This window comes from Neofelis nebulosa, chromosome 2, assembly GCF_028018385.1.
Source record: "Neofelis nebulosa isolate mNeoNeb1 chromosome 2, mNeoNeb1.pri, whole genome shotgun sequence".
Classification (NCBI taxonomy): Eukaryota; Metazoa; Chordata; class Mammalia; order Carnivora; family Felidae; genus Neofelis; species Neofelis nebulosa.
In genome coordinates this window covers 153,787,037-153,810,002 of record NC_080783.1, presented here as the reverse complement: position 1 = coordinate 153,810,002, position 22,966 = coordinate 153,787,037, and the positions used below count along the sequence as shown (strand labels likewise).

The following is a 22,966-nucleotide window of genomic DNA, read 5'->3' as shown; positions in this document are numbered from 1 at the left end:
TCCAGTTTTTTTCATTTCTTTCTTTGTTTCCTTTGGTGTTTTTTTTTTTTGTTGTTGTTGTTGTTCTTTTGTTTTGTTTTTTGTTTTTTGTTTTTTTCTAACGGACAAGATCAGACTTATAGATAGAATTCTTTGAGTTCTTTTGTTGGCATATTTTAATTGGTCTGCTCTATAATTGATATAGTGATAAAATGGGAGCCAATAGAATTGCCCATCATTCAGGAATATTATCATTGAAGATTCGTGGAACCAAACATTCAGTGAGTGCTTACTGAATGCAAGTCACTGAACAAGGCACTGCGTAAATATAGTTGGTCCTTAAAATACAACAAAATTATGAAACTGTCATTATGTGAAAATAGAAACTTCCCAGTAGGCCAAAACTATATGAATTAAGGATAATGACCCAAAAAAAGATCACCGTGCACTTTAAATACAAAAGAAGTTTATTTTTTAAAATACTTGTTAAACACATTAAAAATTCCAAATCTTTAACCTGCTTGTATTCTGCTTTCAAATTATTATTTTTAAATTTGTGAAATTTATCTACTGTATACATTTGGAAGCTTGGCATGATACCGTATATATTTGGAAATTTTTGATGCCTATTCATATATTTATATATGTATATAAAAAGAACAAAAGTATCATGCTTATGCCTAAAACACATACGTCTACACCTTTTAAATTATGAATTGAATAAACCTGTTATTTTTTCTATTCTCAAGTGTTTTTTTATGCCAGTTCTGTATTCTTGGTTACAGTGAAAAGAAAATTCATTAATTTAATGTTTTTTTTTCAAGTTGTTGGCATTCTGTTTATGCTGGCTTTTTAATTTGTCATTGAAAGTATTTCTGGGATTGGTTATTTAACAAGAAGTTGTGTGATTTGTGCTCCATTTTGCTTATATTTTGTTCTTCACATCTATATTAGATAAAATCTACTCCGGCTGCTGTAATGAAAACAGAAAAAGAAAAAGACCAAAACACAGAGGCTCAAATAGTATAAAACTTTGCTCTCTCTCACCTGACAATTTAGGTGGGCAGGACTGTTGATGTATGGCAGCTGTATAGTATCAGGGACGCAGGCTGTCTCTAATTGCTCTGTCATCCTCGACTGTGGCTCTGTCTCTTGACCCAGTATGGCTGCTCCAGCTCCAGCTATCATATTTACCTTCAGCCAGAAGGAAAAGAGAAAAGGATAGAGGGAATTCATGCTTTCTTTGGAGGGCATAATCTGAAATTTTCACACATAACTTCTGAAATGATTCATAGCACATGTTCAGGCACAACCACCCTAGAAGACATTATGAAGTACTGAGATGCCCATACCTATATACACAGAATCTCTGTACAATAGCTACAAATGCAGCCTCATGCCAGGATATTGAGTTATGCTGAGACAGCATTACAGTGGGTGATTTTTCGAAATGGTATGCAACTCTTGGTAAAGTTTGGAATAAGATAACATAAAAGCCTCCCTCAATTTACAGTGTCTTTGCATTTCCGGGAAAAAAAAAATCATGAGGGATGTCATGAGGGATGTAGATCAGTTCTTATTGTGTTAGCTTTCCTCTACATTGCAAGAAATTTACCATCCCTGACCACAAAATTCCCTCCTCTAATTATTGTGACAACCAAAAACAGCTCCAAAAATTTTCCAAAATGTCTCCCAGGAACAGGACAACTCATGTAGACAATTCTAAAACTACAGGCTATGTTGGTGCCTGGTCTAATTTCCAACATATCACAGATAACAATTTTACCAAATATTTGCAATGGTCTAATGAAGGATCATTGAATTTCTAACCGTTAATATCATTTCCAACCATCACCTCAATGCTGCACATTCAAGCCTTTTTTTTTTTTTAAGGGCAGCATGCTGCTTAAAGGTACCAAATCATATACTTGTTATGAGTTTAGGCTGCTAGACAAAGGAACCCTAAACTGGACAGATGTTTATTTCCCTCTCATGTAAAAGTTTTCCCAGGCATGCCAGGATGGCTAAATCATTGATTATTTGGGGATCCAGGATGCTGCTCTTTTTACTATGCCATTTTCAACATAAGTGGATTTCATTTCATGGATCCAACATGGCTGCTGTAGCTCTAGCCATTACATCTGTATGCCAACAGTGAAAGGGAAAAGATAAAGGAAAAAAAGACATAAATAATCCTTCCCTTCAAAGGCAAATCCCCAAAGCTATACAGACAACTTCTGCTTTTCCCAAAACTTAATATTTCTACTTTTGAGATTCCAAAACTATGAATTGTTGGTAACTCTAAGCATCTAGTAGATATTGTTCTATCAGACAGGTGGCATGATGAAATGTACCCCAAACTAGACATTCTAATTCCGGTTGTGCTTCTGACCAGCTTCGAGATCCCAGGCAGATCATTTAACATCTATGATTCTTTCTTCAGCTGCAAAATGAAAATAGAGGAGTTGAATAGACTATTTCAAATTTCCAAAATCTAGAGTATACTATAATGCTTAGAGGACATCTTATGACTCATCTCAGTCTTAAAACTTTATTTTCCTACCTAAATATTTTCTAGTCCATTCATTGCAGGGGATTGATTTGTATTTTCAAAAGTCGTTTTACGAAGTACATCAGGAACGCAGAAGTTTTGAGCTTTTTAATGGCCACTGACCAAGAACATTTTGATCGGTCAGTGATATGCTGAAGGGGTTACTAAATACACTTTGATGTCATCACAGGTTTGTACCATACAATTGCCATTTGTCTGCAATAAGGGCATGTTTTTGTTTTTTTAGACCTGTTCCCAAACTCAATCTCTTCTCTCTTCGATTACAATCCTGGTTGGAATGGCCACTGTCTCTTTTCTACATTACTGCATTAATCTCCTATTTGATTTCCTGCTCCTACTCTTGGATCTTCTTAATACACACTGCCCAAAGTGTCCAAATGATATTTTTTTTCGTTTTACCTCTTTTACCCATTTATCCCACTTCTCACCCCTGCCTCTGGCAACAAGCAATCCATTCTCCCTATCTAATGGCTTGTTTTGTTGTTGGTGTTGTTTTATTGAAGTATACTTGACACACAATGTTACATTAGTTTCATGTGTACAACGTAGTGATTTGACAAGTTTACACCTTATGCTGTGCTCACCACAAATGTAGCTGCCATCTGTCACCATACAACGCTATTACAATATTATGGACTGTATTCCCTATGCTGTAATTTTCGTCTCGGTGGCTTATTCATTCCATAACTGGAGGCTTGTATCTCCCACTCCGCTTCACCCATTTGGCCCATTCCCCCACATGTATTTTTTTTTTTTTTTTTAGATTCCACATATAACAGAGAGCATACAGTATTCGTCTTTCTCTGTCTGACTTATTTCACTTTGCATAATACCCTTGAGGTCCATCCACATTGTCACAAATACTAAGATTTCATTCTTTTTTATGGCTGAATAATTTTCCATTGTATTTATATACCTTGTCTTCTTTATCCATTCAGCCATCAATGGAAACTTAGGTTGTTTCTGTATCTTGGTTATTGTAAATACTGCTGTAATGAACATGGGGGTGCATGTATCTTTCTGAATTCGTGTTTTCGTTTTCTTTGGATAAATACCCAGAAGTAGAATTGTTGGATCATATGGTAGTTTGATTTTTAATTTTTTCAGGAAACTTCATACTGTTTTCTCCAGTGGCTGCACCAATTTACAATCCCACCAACAGTGCACAAGGGTTTCCTTTTCTCCACATCCTCATCAACACATCTTTTTGATAATAGCCATTCTAACAGCTGTTAGGTGATACATCACTGTGGTTTTGATTTGCATTTCCCTGAGGATTAATGATGCTAAGCATCTTTTCACGTACCTGTTGGCCATCTGTATGTCTTGCTGGGAAAGTGTCCATTCAGATCTGCCCATTTTAAAAAATCAGATTTTTTTTTTTTTGCTTTTGAGTTTGTGAGTTCTTTACATATTTCAGTTATTAACCCTTATCAGACATGTGGTTAGCAAATACTTTCTCCCATTCCATAGGTTGGCTTTTCATTGTGTTGATAGTTTCCTTTGCTGTGCAGAAGCTTTTTAGTTTAACGTAGTCCCACTTGTTTATTTTTGCTTTTGTTGTGTTTGCTTTTGGTATCAAATTAAAAAACTCATCGCCAAGACCTATATAACAAGCTTATCACCTATGTTTTCTTCTAGGAGTTTCATGGTTTCAGAACTTAGATTCAAGACCTTAATCCATTTTGAGTCCATTTTGTTTAGGGTGTAAGATAGGGCCCATTGCTATCCAGTTTTCCCAGCATCATCTATTGAAGAGACTGTCTTTTCCCTATTGTATTTTCTTTTTTTTTTTTTATTTAAAAAAAATTTTTTTTAACGTTTATTTATTTTTGAAACAGAGAGAGACAGAGCATGAACGGGGGAGGGGCAGAGAGAGAGGGAGACACAGAACCGGAAAGCAGGCTCCAGGCTCCGAGCCATCAGCCCAGAGCCCGATGGGGGGCTCTGGGCTCACAGACCGTGAGATCGTGACCTGAGCTGAAGTCTGACGCTTAACCGACTGAGCCACCCAGGCGCTCCATTCCCTATTGTATTTTCTGCCTCCCTTGTAAATTAATTGACCACATATGCATGGGTTTATTTCTGGGAGTAACAGAATTTAGCGAAAAAATTCACTTTGTCTTTGTCACTTTTCTTTTAAATAAGTATGTACTGAACACTTACCATATGCCAGACACCAAGTTACACACAGGAGATACAATAGTGAGCAAGATCGGCACAACCTCTTCTTTATACAGATAAGTAGGTAGAAAATAATTAGAGTTTATAGGAAATGCAATGAAAGAAATGTTAAAATGTCTAAACAAGAGACTAACAGAGGTCACCAGCTTTATATAGGGCAATCACAAAAGACCAAATAGAGACATTTTTTAATGTTTATTTATTATTGCGGGGGGTGGGGCAGAAAGAGAGGGAGACACAGAATCCGAAGCAGACTCCAGGTTCTGAGCTGTCAGCACAGAGCCCGACACGGGGTGAACCCACGAACCATGAGATCATGACCCAAGCCAAAGTCGGATGCTTAACCGACTGCACCACCCAGGTGCCCCTAAACAGAGACATTTAGGTGAGAAGGAGCTGGCTATGCATATTGTGGGGATAAGGACCGCATTCCAGGCAGAGAGAACAACCTGTGCTAAGGTCATAAGACTTAGGAGGAGGGAGTGAGACTGTAGAAAGAAGGACCAGTAGGGCCCAAGACTAGTGAGGGGTGAAGAAGAGGAAAAGTGACCCAAGAATGGAAAAATAAATAGGGAACAGATCATACACATACTAATAGGCCCTGGTAAGAAATTTGGATGTATTCCAGTTTATTTCCAAGGAAGGGTTGAGACATTGAAGGGATTCAAACAACAGAATTATGTGAGTCAATTTTCAGTTTAACATCATTTTTGCTTTTGGTGGAAAATAAACAAAAGAGAAAGCAGAGAAACCAGTAATCTAGGCAGAAATGGACAGAGAGGTGGCAATAAGAGAGTGAAAAATCTTTACAAAGTGCAATTGTAATGGTTAATTGTACCTAATGCTACATACAATCAACCAACCAACAAATAATTATATTTTGAGGTCCCACCATATGTCCAGCATGGAAATGTAAAGATATATGATGCATTGTTCTTGCCTTCTGGGAACTAATAATTTATTAGGAGGAAAAACTAACATATAAAAAACTATATTAATAGTCTCATAGAACCACCCTCTGACACCTAATAAATGGTTATTTCTTTAGGTTAACAGGGAAAATATGTAGAAATCTGAAGGTAATGTTTTTGTGTTAAATCATCGCTATTGTTTATTGTATTTACAGCCTGATTTTCCTGTGCCAATAACCAGAATGTGAATAATGACCAAATAGGTTATTTTGCTCCTTTCACATATCATATTTTTCCTCATTTAGACCAGGTCTTGGACATGGGGTAGGTCTCAGATTGCAGCAGGTGTGAGAAGATTAAAAGAACAATCTAGACTTTACCAGTATATTCCAAGCTCTCGCTCACACCTGTCTATAGAGATCCTGAACTCTGGCTTCTTCACAGGACCCACTTTTGCAAATACTTCTGCCTAACTAGGAGACTGGTGGCCAACATAAGCTATTTTCTTTCTAGAAATTATAAAACACTGACTTAATTCAAATAAGCAAAGATGATCCAATGTACCAAATGGTCTCATTTAAAATAATCAGTGAGCTGTATTAGGAATGTCTTTCAGAGCAGTATCTTGAAAGAAACTGAGAGTAACTTGGCTCAGACTCAAAGGTCGTAGATGGAAAAGGTCCTTTTGCTGCTTAAATTAATCTTTGAGGCAAATTTTCAAAAATTACTGACATCGGAGATGTTCTGGCAATAGCCTCATGCCAGTGGCCTGGGTCCAGAAACTACCAGACTTTTGCCTTCCTCACGATAATTCCAGTTCTCACGGATGGCCCTCTGACTATGTCAGAAGCAACTGGAATAAGAGAAATAAAAAGAAGCCAGAAGTCTAACACTTGTGACCATTACCATTCCCAGAATGCCTTTTGCAGGAGTAGGGAAGGGCAATTCTGATATCCTGGAAACATTTGAAACTGAGTAATAACACTTTGCCTACTTAAATGCCCCCTGTAGTTTCAATTAGCTGGGCACGCTTCTGAACATTCTTCTGCTGTTAGGCGAGGCATGGTTATAGCCAGCATGTATTGCTTCAGCAGTGAATAAAAGGGTGTTCTCCTCTAGAACCAACTTTTCAAACCTGTGCAAGGGCAAGGATATGATTTAAACATTTAGGTCCTAATTTGCAAGACATTTTCAGAACAGTAGGGTCAATAACACTTATATAACATTTCTACTCCTGGAAGAGGTATAAAATCCAAGAATATAGTGGCCTATTATTTTGATTATCAATTCAATAAATAGAATCATGCCATTATTGCTATTGAATGCCTAGTTAATAACCATACAGCAATACTCCAAAGCTCAAAAAAATATGAAGGGTGTTCAGATCAGCAATGGATTATTCACATTTTATAGTAGATATTTCTCAGAAAATAACACTGGTTAGAGAAACCATACTTTTCTAACTCAAAAACTGGTGTCCTTGGAGATCTTCCTAGATGTCTGTCACAACAGTTTAGGTTACCTAACAAGTTTGAGATATGCTGGGTTAAATAAAGTTAACATTTTGTTTTGTTTCACAATGCGTAAATAATGTGCTAATGCTTATTTTGGCCTCTAAGAAAGGAGATACGGTAGGCAGGACTATCTGTCCCCAGTTCACGTGACTACAGAACCCTGGGATATATGGTCCCATACTTGGCATGTATTTGCACTGGTTATTCTCTCTGCTTGGAAGAGTCTTTCCTTGACGACCACTGGGTTTGTTCTCTCACTTCCTTCCAGTCATGTGCTCAAATGGTACCCTCTCACTGGGACTATTCTCATCTATTTGTTTTATTTTATTTTTTAAATTTTGACATTTATTTATTTTTGAGAGAGAAAGTATGTGAGCAGAAGAAGGCTAGAAAGAGGGAGACAGAAGATCTGAAACAGGCTCCGTGCAGTGAGCACAGAGCCTGATGGGGGCTTGAACTCACGAACCGTGAGATCATGACCTAAGCCAAAACCAAGAGTTGGCCACTTAACCGACTGTGCCACCCAGGTGCCCCTCACTCACCTATTTAAAAGGCCAATGTCCACCCTTACCCACTTGGTAATCCTAATTCCCCTTATCCAGCTTTTTTACCTATTGTATTTATCAGGTGCATAATTCCGTAATTTATTATATTTATTTTCTGACTCCTTCTATTAGATAGGAATTTTTACTTTTATTTTACTTTTAGTTCCTAGAATAGGGACTAACATATACTAGGTTTTCAGTAAATATTTGTTGAATGAAGAAAAAAAAGAGAATTTTCTGTATTTTTTAAAAATCAAGATGTGTTCTACAAATGATATGTTTTCTTTTTTTCTGTTATAGGATTTACAATGTATGTTACAGTCAGTTATATCTTAGAGTCTGGGGAATATAAATCAGGGGACAGTTGCATTTTTTGAACTCATTGCAGCCAGAGTTAATTTAATATCTGGTAAGAAACAGCTTACTGTCATTCATGACTTTTCTTTCTCTAATTTCAGCACGCCCCTTCCTCCACCTGAAATGAATTTTTCCAAGTTGTGAAGCCCTTCCAACTCTATTTCAATAATAACTTCCTCATTAATTTCCTGCCCTCCTTCCCTACTAGGAAGGGCACATGAAGGGGGACAGCTGGCAATAATCCTGAAGAGCAGGCTGAAACCTTATCATAGGTGGTCTTCGAGGCAATCAGACTCTCTATGGGAAGCGATAGAGACCCACTATTTGGAGAATTTTTAAAAACATCTGAATTTCTAGAAAGGTATCTTGACAGTGATGTATCAAATGGCCTGGAGGTCAGCGTGATTCTCATTTCTAATTCTGCACCAACTCTCTGTTTCCCTTCTTGTGATGCTCTTTCCCCGTTTCTCATCTGTTTTCTCTGAGGCCACCTACTCATGTCCCAGACCTACTAGTTCTCCAAAAGAGTCTGGATATGCAACAAAGACACAGGCTCAAAGACATCCCCGTTGCATCTCTGCTGGGGTCTTCTGGACTTCTTACCCCCACTGACCAGAAGCCACAGGTCAAGGGAGGAAGGGGAAAGACATTAGCAAGACATGTGTTTCTTATCATAATCTCTGATTGCTCTCACATAATGCAAGTTAGTCCCACTTTACAAATGAGAGAAACTTTGTTCAAAAAACGTAAGTATTCTACAGAATTTCACTTAGGTAATGAGGTTCATGCCTACAGCTGCCCCAGAGGATAAAAAATAAGACTGGCTGATGAACCCATTCTCAGTTCCAGGTAGTGTGATGTGCGCTTTACATAAATTGTCACAATTCAATTCCAACAGCCTCATGAGAAGCTTCAGTTCTTTTCCCCATTTTACAGGAGACTAAAGTTAGGAAGATGTCTTAATTTGTCTAAGTTCATGCAGCTAAGAGATGGTGATTCTAATCACTACAGCCCATTCTAACTAAATAGAGTCAGAAGTCCTACCTGCATATTACCGATAAACTCCAGCTCTTTCTGCTATGTCACCTTGCCTCCTGTGCTATGAAAAGCAGAGGCCGCAAAGACACATAGGGGCCTGGCTCTGACCTGAATGAGAGTCTGTTGGCCTTGGAAGTCAGTGAGCCCGTTACTCTCCCTGCCTGTCAACGCTGCCAGCCAGCCATTGATCCTGACAGTTATGGGAGAGGAGGAGTAAGTAGCTCTGGACAGATCAGTGCCCTGAACATAGAAAGTCCTTTTTACTGTATCCCCTCCATCTCCACCACCATCCTCCACCCTACAGATGTGGGGAAGGCACTAAACTCTAAAGGTTAAGATACAAGAATTATAGTTGAGTATCAACTGACTATCAAACCAGAAAAGTCCTTTGTAAACTTAAAAACTCTCGCCATTATTTTCCTGTCCAGCACTAGGGCTGGGCAGCGTTTTCTACGGAAACCCAGAGACTGGCGTCCTCCTTTTTTCCTAATTTAATATTCATTTGTGGTTGTTTCTGTAGTGGCAGTTTGGAGTAGAGACATCCACATCAGATGTTAATTCATGTCAAAGGAGTTATTACTCAAAATACTCTATGATACAAAAAGCGGAGCAAATAAAGACTTAGAAAAATTCAATTCTCGTAGATATAATGACATAACACAATAATGATGATATATCAGAAAAATCAGAAAGGTATACCGACTATGCTCAGATGTGCAAAGAAATGAGCATTCTTTATTTCTTTGTAAACGATTGGGTTCTCTTCACAATCCCACACCCACCAGGTAGTTTAGAAAAGCTGTTTTAATTAAATTGCCAATTCAGTCTAACTTGGTAATTCAACCCATCTCTTTATGTAACCCAGTTTCTGCTTAGATGAGTCAGGGAAACACTTGTCAGAGTTTTGCCCTCTCCACCTGGATATCTGTAGAATGACTGCGGTATGTGTAATCTTAGGGGAGGTGGAGTTCTGGAGTGCATGAGGTATCTTCAAAGTTCTCCTGGTTTGGCCTCGTCCCCGAGCTGGTAATATCTCAGGAGGGACTTGTCACACCCTGGGTACTCTGATGCACCATTGCTAAAAACTGCCTTTAGCGATAATCATTCATATTTTGGTCACTCGACTCTGACAACGCTAGGGGCCACCATTTCCTCTTGGAGATTGGGCCCCATCTCCACTTTCGCTGACAATATGTATTCCCTGACACAGGACTGTGACTTCCACTTGGACCTTGGTCTGTGGTGGATGGCTTCATTCTTCTTAGGCAACCACCTTCGGCAAAGTTGCCAGGCAGGTCCTTCGACTACTTTGATCCAGATCCTTCTAGTTCATTCCAGGATGCTCAGGAACATCTGGAAAGCTTCATACCATACAGGAGCTGAGGGAGACTCTAAGAGCCTTAAACTTAGACCTTTGTGTACAAAGCCATGTTAGGCCATTGAATTGAATTTGGTCTAACAGCCCCCATGTTTAAGCGGAAACCTATAAAGTAATAGCTTCCAATAGTCTCTTGGAGGGCAGCAGCCACTTTCTCCTTGTCATTCCTCTCAACCTCTGTAGAATATCTCTATACTTCCAATCTCCCACTCAACCCTCACCTCCAGGAATTTGTGAAGAGAAGAAAAATTGAAGCCATCCTTTTATCCCTGCCTCCCTGCCTTCTTCTACCCAGAATCCGATGGTAATGGAGAAGCCAGGTATTCCCTACCTTCTTCCTAACCTAGCCTACCCTCCTCTCATTTAAGACACTCTACTATTGTTTGTCCAGCCAGCCTCTCAGTATGTTAAAGAAGACAGGAGGCAATTGCAAAAATTCTTTTCTTTCTTACAACCCAAATTTCACGACAGTTGTTTCAGAAGAGTCAGTTTATGAGATCTACAATTGATCAATGGCTTCTTTGTTCTAACCTTGGGAAAGCCCAGCTTCTTTCCTGGGGCTATATGCTCAGTAGGTAGAAGTTTGCAAGGGATCTTGATGTGAGGGACAAGTGTAAGCACTTTGATTTATTCTTTCAAATGATTCAAATATGATTTCAGATATGATAACTCCTACTAAAATAACAACAATATTTGGTTCTTACCATGTCAGATACTGTGCACCAACATTATCTTTTAGTTAACTCTTACAACAACCCTGTTGTGACAGTTCTTTCACACATATTTTCAGAGAAGAAAACCAAAGCACAGAAGGATTCACGCAGTGGGTGAGGAGTTCTTGCCCTTATCCACTGTGGTCTAGAATAGTGTTTCTCAGTTTGACTACAACTCAGGTAAGAAACACAATTTATTTCACAATCAAAGTACACACATACCAAAAGCAGAGTTTCAGATAACAATCAATACTTACCATCCACTCTTTTCCTTATGTTCCACGCAATTCCCTCTCTCTGTCTCTCATTTTCTTTCTTTCTTGTTTTTTTTTTTTTTTTTAATGCTGGTCACAACCAACAAAATTGATTTGACAACCCACTGAAGAGTCATAATTGACACTTGACAAATGCTGCTGCACCACCTGCAGTATCAATATTACCGAATTCTAATAGAAATTACATCAGACTACATTTAGCCATTTGAAAACAGGCGAAGGTAATTTTTTGTGTACATGTCGTAATTGGGAGAGCTTGAGTATGAAAGACTTAAAGCAAGTAAAATAGTGAGTAAAATGTCAATTAAATGCTGTTAAGTAGCTTTAAAACTATTTAGTAAGAGGAAATCCGGAAGCTGAACAAACATAGATTTGTGGTTTAAACATTTACCATTTTCACCAAGTCTTCCTTAATTTGGCCTTCAGAACTTATATCTAGATATTTTCACCCTTCATTTTGATCTACAGGGCTTAATTATTATATCTCAGAATTTTACTTTTTCTTCCAAAGATTTAGATTAAAACGTAGCATTCGTTTTAATTCAGTACTGTAGGATTCAGTATTGTATTCAAAATCCCAAAATAGTTAAGTTTCAAAAGAGACAGACTTTCCTGAGCTCCAAATTCTTAGATGATAAATAATTTGAGTCAATGGGCATTCTGCCCTTAGAAGAAGCAAGATAAACACAGAATTGATTATGCCAATTAATAATTTGGGGACACATGAGTGACAGCTCAGGAAACTGAAGGTTCAGAAAATGTTCAAGAAGTTCAAGATCATAAAACCTAGAAAAAGCCAATAGATTTCTGTGTTTTCAGTAGAAGGATCTTTAAAAGGTTGTGTGTTGGAGTACTTTGCTTTAGGCAACTTTCAAGTAAATCAAGAAATGAGCCTTCCTCCATGTTTATTGCACTTTCTAGTTCTCACTAAATTATATCTTTGACCTCGGAGACATTTGCAATAGCACCAGGATGTGGTTCCAAATTGGATTAGCATTGCCATGCAGATCCTTTTGGCATACTGGAAGCCCCACTCCATCAGTTGTCTACTGAAGTCAGATGGATGACATTAGTAGCTCTTAGGGTTAGGTTTTTGAGATATACAACTAGAAGACAAAACAGATGCTTTTTGCAAATACAGAAAAGGAACTATTCGAAACACAGTAAAGAAAAGAGTGAGTAAACTCTGGAAGACCTGAGCTCTCGCCCTGCAACCACCTTAAGCTAGTTTGAGGAGCCCTATGGAGTCACTTAGCCTTTTAAACCTCAAATTTCCCACCTGGAAATGCCTTCCATAACTTATCACCTGTCAATGGTCTCATAGCGACCCATGTTACACCCAATATTTGGGATCCATTATTACAGTCATATTGCACATGAGATCAAAATCACCACGGTTGGGTCATTTTTCTCAATACTTCAGAGGATACCATAAATGGCATCCGTCCTAGATTCTAGCACATTGAGAAAAACGAAGCACCAGTCTGTTTCAGGAGAGGGTTAAAAAAACAAAAAGGATGAACAAGATTGTGGGAGGAGAAATTCATGTAACCTGCAGGGGGCACTAAGGTACTTTTAGAGAAGGAATCATGAATGGTTAAGGAGAGGTACCTGTTACCCCAAATGTAAGGAGGCAAATAAGAAGAAAGGAGCAAAGAGATATCATTTATCATTCCTCATATAGTTCTGTTACTCCCTGCCTTCTATCTCAAGTAGACTGCCTAGACAGCAATCTGCGATTATAAAAGATAAACTGCGAACTGATAGGAAAGGGAAAAATTCCAAAAAGAGTAGCTTCTTTCTCAGGATTTGATAAATGAGCCTTTGCTACCTAATAACTTGAGGATTTACCATTTAATCAGGATTAGGAAATCCAAGGAGAAAATGTTCAGTGCTCATGACATATGATTATCGGCAGAGCAGTGGTAAATTGCAGAGAGAATTCTAAGAGTCTTGGTTCTTCCTTTATAGGGTAGGGTCAAAAGGATATCACACACGGAAGACTCAAGTCAAGGCCTTATATTGCAGGACTGCTTCTTCGGAAGGAATGAATCAGGTTGAGAATGATGTCCAGAAATACCCTTACGTTTGTGTGATAGTTAACCATTTGTAAAGTCCTTTTATGTAGAAATTATCTCCCTTGATCCTCATGATGACCACTTTATATTTGAAGGTTTAGGGAGGTTAAGTGGTTTGCCCAAAGTCACACAGTAAATTTCAAAGAGGGAGTCTTTGATGGAAATATGGATTTCTGATGATTTTCAACAGATCAATGGGCTGCTCTGCCAACCAAGTGTGTTTTGAGGGACTTATTCACAAAGGGAAAATTCTGTTACAAACGCGAGAGATGTCAGTTTATGTTTTAGAGTGAAAATCAAATGGCAGATAGTCACAAAGCAAAATAAGAAAAATTTCTCATCACATGTTTTGTAGTTCCAAGAAGCTAACAGGAGTTTTCACAACATTGTCGAGCCAACACAAATGGCTAATCTTAACAGCACGCTAAATTGGCAGTCATGTCGTCTGCGTGATCAACAATATGCCACGCTGCTTTAAATTTATCCTGTTACAAGTCCTCTGGGTAAAGGTATCATTTCCAAAGGTCCCTGTCAGGAACTAAATAGAATTCTAGTAATAAAAGTTAATAGAAGTGGAGTCATTTCCCACCCTCCTCCACCACCAAAAAAAAAAAAAAAAAAAAAAAAAAAAAAAAAAAAAATCATTACTGTCTATATTCCAAAACCCCAAAGCCCGAAAGCCAAAGGGAATAAGGAGCTCAAAACAGGAAGAACAAGTTTGGGTGTGAAATCCACCTGGAAGTCTCAGGTCTCATGATGAGCCATAATGATGTCAGGAGCTTAAGGAGGGGCTTTGAAGTCGGACCTGGGGTTGAAATCCGGCTCTGCCCCTTGGAAGTGGTTAGATTTAATGAGCCTCATTTTCATATCCGTGAAATGGAAATAACATACTGATCCTGCAAGTTGATGTAAGCATCAGAAACAATAAATGAAAATGTATGGCACGTAACAAATCCTCCATAACTGACGAGTAGAATTTTTGGAATCCCTGATGCTCAGTGGTAAATGTGGCAAACAGCAGTGTTGAAAGGCCTGAAGACAAGTTTGAGCACCTCCCAAGCCTACCTAAAGCTAGTCCTGACCTCAGGTGTTGGGTGGGTCTGCAGATGCTGTAGGCCAAGGACTCTGTCCGTGTCGTTTTACGTTCCCTAGTGTAAGAATTTATCGTACTTTGATTTGTACAAGTCCTCCAAGATCAAAGATGGATTCTGAATGTTAGTTGTCAAATGAAACGAACGATTGTGGAAACATAAAAGCAAAGCAATTCATGTTGCCTTAGGAATAGCTCATTTGCAAAATCGAATATGCTATCACATTGACATAGTTCCTCACTTTATCTATTAAATCTTCCATTTTAGTAAAACTAGTTTGTCACAACCAAATACTACAATTGTGTACACTTATGGACATGTCATATGTCTATAGTCGGCCTGGTGTATCTAACAAATGCAGGGGTTTGAAAAAAAAAAAAAGGAAATAAAGATCCAAATTTGAAGAGCAACCTCCACATTTCAAATACCTTTGAGTATAGTCATAGCTACCTTTTAAAACAATCCAAAATTCATAGCTTTCTAAAATTTTAGTTCTCCTAGCACATCAATCTATTAAACTAGAAATTGTTCTTTAAAAAAAAAAAAAAGTCCAGTGGAAAAAGCTATGAATGTAGACATCATGAATTGAAACACCTCAGGTTAAATGCAGTTTATAAATGGGCACTGTTGTGGGATATGGTCCTGAGCAAGGGACTTGCTTTCCTGTTCCTGGAGCTTTTGTTCTAATCCTCCATCTAGACTTGGCCTATTTTTTTTTTTTTAAATTTACTTGCCTGTGGCCTGGGAAAAATGTTTATGTAAAGACTGACCTCTCTCTGGGTGTCTCAGCAGCTAGTTTGTGGTATAGATGAGTGCTCATTCAAACTCCTCTGTTCACTGTTGACTAAGACCTTGAAGAGTTCTTCAGGCTCCACTAGGCCGAAGGAGAGCCTATTGAGACTTTCAGCCTTTTTCTTACTGCCAAGTTACTTTTTTTATTAGGCTGATAAACTCCTGAATTGTTGAAAAGCAGCTGTTCAAGAAAGGACTTAGCTTATTCTCATGGGGTTTCTGGAGGTGGGGGAGATATATTTGTGAGTGGAACCCACTGGTCCCTAGCACGGTTAGACCTGTGCGACCTCTCTTTCTGACTCTAACGAGGTTTCTGGAATGTGATGGAAACACAGCACCACCTCTCAGAGAGTCATAGCCGCTCAATCAATTTTCTTTCTGTCTCCCATCTCAATGCAGATATTTTTGTATAAATCTTAGTCTTTAAAAGTAGGCTTTTAGTAATTTGATGTTCACCAGGAGAATGCTAACCTGATAGGGTAAATGCAGCTTTGCTAAGAGAAAGAAAGGAAAAGAGAAGGAAAGAGAAAAGAGAAGGCCAGGGGAAGGGAGAGCAGGGAGGGGAGGAGACGGAAAAAGAAAAAAAAAAAAAAACGAGAGAAAGTGCTCAGCTCAGCCACAGTAGCATGAGTTCTGACTAAAGCTAAGCCTGGTCAGATGACTGAAAGGGTTTAAACTGTTAATTTTCACATATTGCTCAAGTAAGCAAAACTAAAAGCATTTAATTTTTCTAATAATCTCAGACATGGTTTCCTCCTAATGTACTACACAATCTGTATTGATTACTCTGTCGGTGAGATACGCATTTAATAAACATGTATTCCAAAGTGAAGCGTAAAATCAAAGTTTAAATTACTCTTTTTGAAAGCTACTTTTTTTCCCCCGGTATGTCAAAACAAAATGTACACTGGGGGGAAATAAGACTTGCATTTCAATTGTTTCTTGAGAAGCTAATTCATAACAGGCATTGAGATGAACAGGGCAAAAACAAGCGGCAGAGGACCATAGGACTAAATTTTATTCTTTTTCAAAACAGGCTGGATGTAGGGATGTCATCCATGCGATCTTTTGAGGACAAAAAGGAGCTTAGCTGGAAGTTATACAGGAAGAATAAACTTTCATGCTTCTGAAAGACAAATGAAATTTTCCAGTACTGTTTTAAAATTGTTGAATTGATAAAGGTATTTAAAAATTGATCTACCGGGGCACCTGGGTGGCTCAGTCGGTTAAGCAGCCGACTTCAGCTCAGGTCATGATCTTGCGGTCCGTGAGTTCGAGCCCCGCATCGGGCTCTGTGCTGACAGCTAAGAGCCTGGAGCCTGCCTCAGATTCTGTGTCTCCTTCTCTCTGACCCTCCCCCGTTCATGCTCTGTCTCTCTCTGTCTCAAAAATAAATAAACGTTAAAAAAAATTTAAAAATAAATAAATAAATAAATAAATAAATATTGATCTACTAAATATTCCATTTATATGCATGTAATAAGGCTTAGATTACAGGCTTTTAGCGTTATTTGCAAAGGGCAGTATTTACATATAAGAGCAATTACTTTGCCAAATTTGAGGAACCAGTCTCTGAACTTCTAGTATCCCACGAAGCAAGATATGCAACTATGCAAAAATTTTACACATTTTTAATGCTCTTCAGAAGAGGTCTATAAGAAAGGAAATTGTAAATGTGCAAAGTGGTACACAGGAGGGGGTGATTAAGAGGAAAAGCAAATTTATATTTGTAGTAGTAGAAGGTACTGTTGTTTTTGATTTGTTATATGCCTTAATCTGGCATGCTATTTCACCCTTCATGACACACATCAATACCTTCTTTATGTCTGGCTATTACCACTCATTTAAAAATCTATTTTACATGATTCTTTCAGCCAAAAATGGACCATAATGACACAGAATACAGCATGTGCTTCATAAATTCTGTAAGAATCAATACTTTGGCTGGAAATTTGTCAGTCTCTCAAAGTTATGCATCATTAAACTTTACTGTTATTACAGTGGACTCTTCTTCAAAGTTCAGTACCTAGCTCATATTGGAGAAACGCTTTCAGAGCCAGGAAAGGTTGAGAGAAGCAAAAGTTACTTGCGAGGGAATATATCCCCTCAGATGATGCTTGATTTGCAAAATGCAGATAGAACAAAAGTATTTGGCTTATGCAGGCATAGGTGGTTTATAAGATTCAGGTTACGTTTATCTAAAGGTCACAGACATGATAACCAGACAAGTTTGGAGAATCTGAAAGATATCCATCTACTGAGTAGATGCCACTTTTCTTCTAAAACTCAATTATAGTATGCAGGTTAAGAAAGAGATGACGCCTTGGATTCTTCCCCCATTTCGCACTGCTCTCTGACTCAACTGGTAATGAGAACACCTTTTGTTTTGTCCTCTGTGAGAGTGGCACTTGGTCTTTGTCATGATGACTGGCCTGTGTAGACACCTGCTTTTTAAGCACACCTGTAGGGATTGCAGCTGTTATTGTGTCACCTACCAAAGGCCTCAGGAGCACAGGAAACAAATATTGGTGGAATCCCCTTTGTGAGCTGTCTCCTGCTTGCCATGCCACTCCATCAAGCAAGAGCTCCCCATTCTAACCATAAGGAGTTATTGAAAGGTCCCAGAGCAGACTGAGCTCTTGCTGGTGGGTTCAAGGCCTTGGCTCCTGTAGTGACCTTCACCTGTCCTGCCCTTTTGCGTCTTAACTATTACTTTCTTTATGATCTCAGAATATTTGTCACCTTCTGTGGGAAGTCCTCCCTGACCAACTTAGATTGAGCTTAGTACCCCTCTATTTTGATGAGCACTATATTGCCCCATACTATATTTGTACCTAATGCAATTGCCAATTTATTGTGTGGCTTCTCTATAACAGTGACAATTTTGGTAAAAACTGTGTCTTATTTGCCATTGTTGTCCCTCACTCCATCCATTGCCTGGCACATAGTAGGTGCTCACAAAAATCATCAATGAGTAAATGAATGAAGTCTTCCGTGTGCAAAGTAGAAGGTAAATACTAAAAGTCTCAAAAAGGTATAAAACTTAGCCCTTGTTCTATAGGGACTGACAACAAGATAGGGAAAAACAGAGCATAGACACAGATTTTTTTACAAAGAAGAAGAAAAGGAGCTGAGAAAAAAATTAAGTGATTTTTATCAGTTTTGAGAAACTCTTGCTTTCTTTGTGATGATATCTCCAAAAGATTATTTCTCAAACAAGTCATTTAGAGACTGCATGAATAAGTAAAAACTAAATGGCCATTTGAATGAAGGAATTCTATGAAGTCATAACAAATTTCATAAGCATGTTTTCACTGATTCCTGTGGCTGAAATGTTTCATCCACTGCTTTGTTGACAATGCCTCCAGGGCCATGTTGCTACATGGGAGAGTTTGAGGTACAAAAATTCCTTTCTATTCATTCCTTTACCCAAACTTTCAGCTCCAGATATATTTCCAAGTTGAGTTCAAGCTCTCAACATTTCTTCTTAGGAAAAAAAAAAAACCCACACCTGATTCTCACTTCTTTTTTGTTGTTGTTGTTGTTGTTTAATTTTTTTTTAATGTTTAATTTTTGAGAGAGAGAGAGAAAGAGAGAGAGAGAGAGAGAGAGAGAGAGAGCATGAGCAGGGAAGGGACAGAGAGAGACGGAGACAGAATCCAAAGCAGACTCCAGGCTCTGAGCTGTTAGCACAGAGCCCAACACAAGTCTCGAGCTCACAAACCGTGAGAACATGACCTGAGCTGAAGTCGGACGCCCAACTACTTGAGCCACCCAGGCACCCCTCATTCTCACTTCTTAAAAGAGAATATAACAAAGTACTCATAATAGTATTTGGCACCCGGTTAACTTTGAATGTGTGTTTGTTTTTCTTATTTCATACTCCCTGATATCTTCAAATTACTCTTTCGGAAGCACAGTATTAAGCCTAAAAACAAGACACACGGAGAAGAAAAGGGATGTAAGGAACCTTGCAGCAAACTCTGGGACTATTTCATGCATTTGAAAGTACAGTTCAGGGTTTAGTCATCTGAATTGGCTGCTTAACAATAGGAGTTGTGCGTGGTCTGGGTAGGCGTAAGCAAGCTGGAAACTGGCACAGGTAAGATCCGTGTGCTCTCTCTTCCATCCATCATCTTCACCGGCGATTTTTCTCTCAACCTGCAAGAGCCTGGGAGCTGGTCAGCCTCCTACCATATGCTGACAGGCAGTCTGCGCGGTGGGCTTTGGGGTCAGAAATTCCTGACTGAGCCTGGCCCTACTATTAGCCTCCCCAAACCTCCTTTTTTTATTATTTGTGAAGATGCAATTAATAACCAGTCATACTTGAAAATCTTTTGAGGATAAGTGCTAATTAATATAAAAGTAATGGCATAGGTATGCTCTGATCTCCATGAGAGAAAATCCTCTTCTAAGTAGCTAACTGATTAATGTCAGCTGTGATGGATATAAATACTACACCAAGTTGGCATCATGTGGAGTTCAATAGCCCTCTGGTGCATCACAGTATATGGTCTGTGCCCAACAGGCTATGGTCCATATTTTTAAAAATATGCCTACCACACAGTTTTGCACTTGTTCAGAATTCAACATGTGTTTCTTTAACTGAATAGAATTGATGAAAATCAGAGATGATTTTAAAAGAACGGCCAGAATACACTCCTTAAAACTTCAGTGTCTTATTAGTGTTCAAATCATAATTTGCAACTTTGCTGAGTTTTTGAGTTCCTATGGAAGATTTTGAAAGAGTCTATCAATAAGACCCCAGAAGGTCTTATAGAAAAGAAGTGAGTTTTCTGACCTACTATGAGTGTTCTATTTTTCATCTCTGGGGAGCAATGTTTTCTTTTATTTGGCTCATATGGTGGTGTCATGTACAGCACTTCAGGTTGTGCACTTTACAAGGGCATCATATCTAAGGGATACTATTTACATCATAAACACCTCTAATATTTTGGCTTTCAGATATAGTCTACCTTTAGACCTGAAAATAAATTTGTATATTTATTATGACAATTTTCAAGCAATGATGGTTAGAGATCTTGCTCTTCAAAGATCAGAGTGTTACAGTAATTTTCTGCCAGAAGAAAGTAAAATGCCTTCAGGAATAGGCATGTTTTTTTCTAATTCACACAAAGCTACCATAGAGGCGTGTAGCTGCCCTACCTCCACAATGCCAAACAGCACTGACAAGACAGTAGAATTGTAATAAATACTTGGTGAATGAACAAGTGGGTAAAGAAAACATTTCAAAGAGTACGAGTACTGTAAAGGATTATAACAATAGAAGGCAGTATTGTGAACGGTCAAGAACACACTGTGGAGTCAAAAATACCTGAGTTCAAGTTTTAGTTCTTTAGCTTGCAGTCTGCATATCTTGGATGAATTATTTAATCTCTCCATGCTTTATTTTTCTCGTCTTTGAAATGAAAAATATAATAGCACCCATTTTATAGGTTGTTGAGAGGACTGAATGAGTTAACACATATAAAACACTTAGTATTGTGTCGTGTGTAATAGTGGTCCAGAGGACCATATTCTATAGTCAGAGTATATAGACTATAGTCCTTTATTTATTCATTTATTTAGAGAGTGTGTGTGTGTGCTCACGTGCAAGCATGAGGTGGGGGGAAGGGGAGTGGGGAAGGGGGGCAGGGGGAGCAGGCTCTGCATTGTGAGCACAGAGCTCACCTGGGGACATGAACTCAAGAACCATGAGATCATGACCTGAGCCAAAACCAAGAGTTGGACACACAACCGACTGAGTCACCCAGGCACCCCTACAGTCTATTTTTAAAATGTGCCTAATGCACAATTTTGCCCATATTAGGAATCCAACACATACATTTGGATTGAATAGAAATGATGAGAAGGAGAAAATTGTGGAAATACACTCCTAAAAGTTTAGAATCTTATTATTGTTCAAATCAAGACAAGTATTCAGTAAATAAATGCCTTGGCAATAAAAGTGATCACGGTGGGGGCACCTGAGTGGCTCAGTCAGTTGAGCTCCAACTTTGGCTCAGGTCATGATCTCACGGTTCGTGAGTTCGAGCCCTGTATTGGGCTTGCTGCTCTCAGTGCGTAGCCCGCTTCAGATCCTCTACCCCCTTTCTCTCTCTACCACCCAACTAGCACTCTCTTTCTCTGTCAAAAATAAACATTAAAAAAAGAAAGAAAGAAAGAAAGAGATCATGGTGAAGGAGGAGGAGAATGAGGAGGGAAAAAAAGGCAAGGACAAAAAATTGATCAGTCAAGAGTCAGTCAAAGTCAGTTCTCACAATGGCTTACAAATTCCTCAAAGATGTGTACCACCACCCTATCTATAGTCTCCTAGGCCCTTTATCCACAAACCTATCCTCCCTCTCTCCCTCTGTTCCAGCCACATTTACCTTCCTGCCGTTCCTTGAGTATGTCACACACACTCCTGTCTTAAGACTTTTGTTGAAGTTATGTTCTCTGCTTCAGATGCTTTTTCTTCAGATATTGCTTGGGATAATTTCCTTCTTTCTTCAAGTCTTTGCTCAAATGTCACTTTTTCAGTAAGACCTATGTACCCTCACCCTCCTATATAATATCACCTATGTCAACCCTACCCTTACCGTGCCTCCATACACACTTTCTTCCCTAACTCTACTTTTTCTTTTACCTTTGGCACATCTTTATTTATTGTGTTTGTTACTTACTGTCTCTCTCCCTTCACCAAGCACCCCTCCCCCCATGAGGATGTAAGCCTAAAGAGGGAAGAGTTTTTTGTTGATTTTATTCACTGATATAACCCAAGGAACTGGTGTACCTGACCCATAATAGGTGCCAAATAAATATTAGTTGCAAGATTTCTCATTTTTTTAAATCCTCTTCTCTCTTGTCATTGTTTTTTCTTTCTGTTGAAATCCAATAAAAATCCTCATTTTGCACCTGATATTACTTTGGTTATAGGATTTCCATGAGACAATTAACATTCTGTATCCTGGCCTAGTTCTAATATGAGCAAAGACCATCCAGAGCTTAGAAGAGCAAGATTTTCCTTTGCTTTGCTTCGTGACGTTCAAACTTCATGCCTTTCTGGGAAAATCACAAAAGACAAAAAGTTTGCACCTATATAAAAATACTCCTGATTCAAATCTTTCTTGAAGAAGCTAAAATATACATTTCTTCAATGCATAGTTTTTCAAGGTACAAGAACAAGTGCATAAATGGCTTTCCGAAGAAACTAATCAACATTCGCAATCATCAATATGTATTTCTGGTTGTAAAGTACAATTTAACAAATAATGAGTAGAAGACAGGATAAACATGAGCAGAATACGGAAACTTTAGGAGGGGGTGTGTAAATAAGATATACAGTAATTTAAATTTTTTGAAGCTCTTAGGTACTTAAGAAATATAACATAATTAGAAATACCAGTAACTTTTTCTGCATATACATTCTCAAGTGTGTGTAATATATCTGCTCCACCCACACATAGTTTCATTAAAAGACTAGAAATAATTACACCCAGACTGTGTATGTTTAACATACTAAATAACTAACAAAGA

At 38.4% G+C, this 22,966-nt stretch overlaps 1 protein-coding gene and 1 long non-coding RNA gene across 9 annotated transcripts in view; one reads left to right on the top strand and one right to left on the bottom strand.

Annotated features, from left to right (window-relative positions):
• ADGRL2 (adhesion G protein-coupled receptor L2) overlaps positions 1 to 22,966 on the top strand; it is a 624,153-nt gene that overhangs the window by 205,007 nt on the left and 396,180 nt on the right. The window lies entirely within an intron of this gene.
• LOC131504496 (uncharacterized) overlaps positions 810 to 22,966 on the bottom strand; it is a 51,366-nt gene continuing 29,209 nt past the window's right edge. The window contains exons 5-6 of the long non-coding RNA XR_009258024.1: positions 2,334 to 2,422; positions 810 to 1,173 (exon numbers count right to left, since the gene is read on the bottom strand). This is a non-coding gene — a long non-coding RNA (uncharacterized LOC131504496). The remainder of the gene's footprint in view (positions 1,174 to 2,333; positions 2,423 to 22,966) is intronic.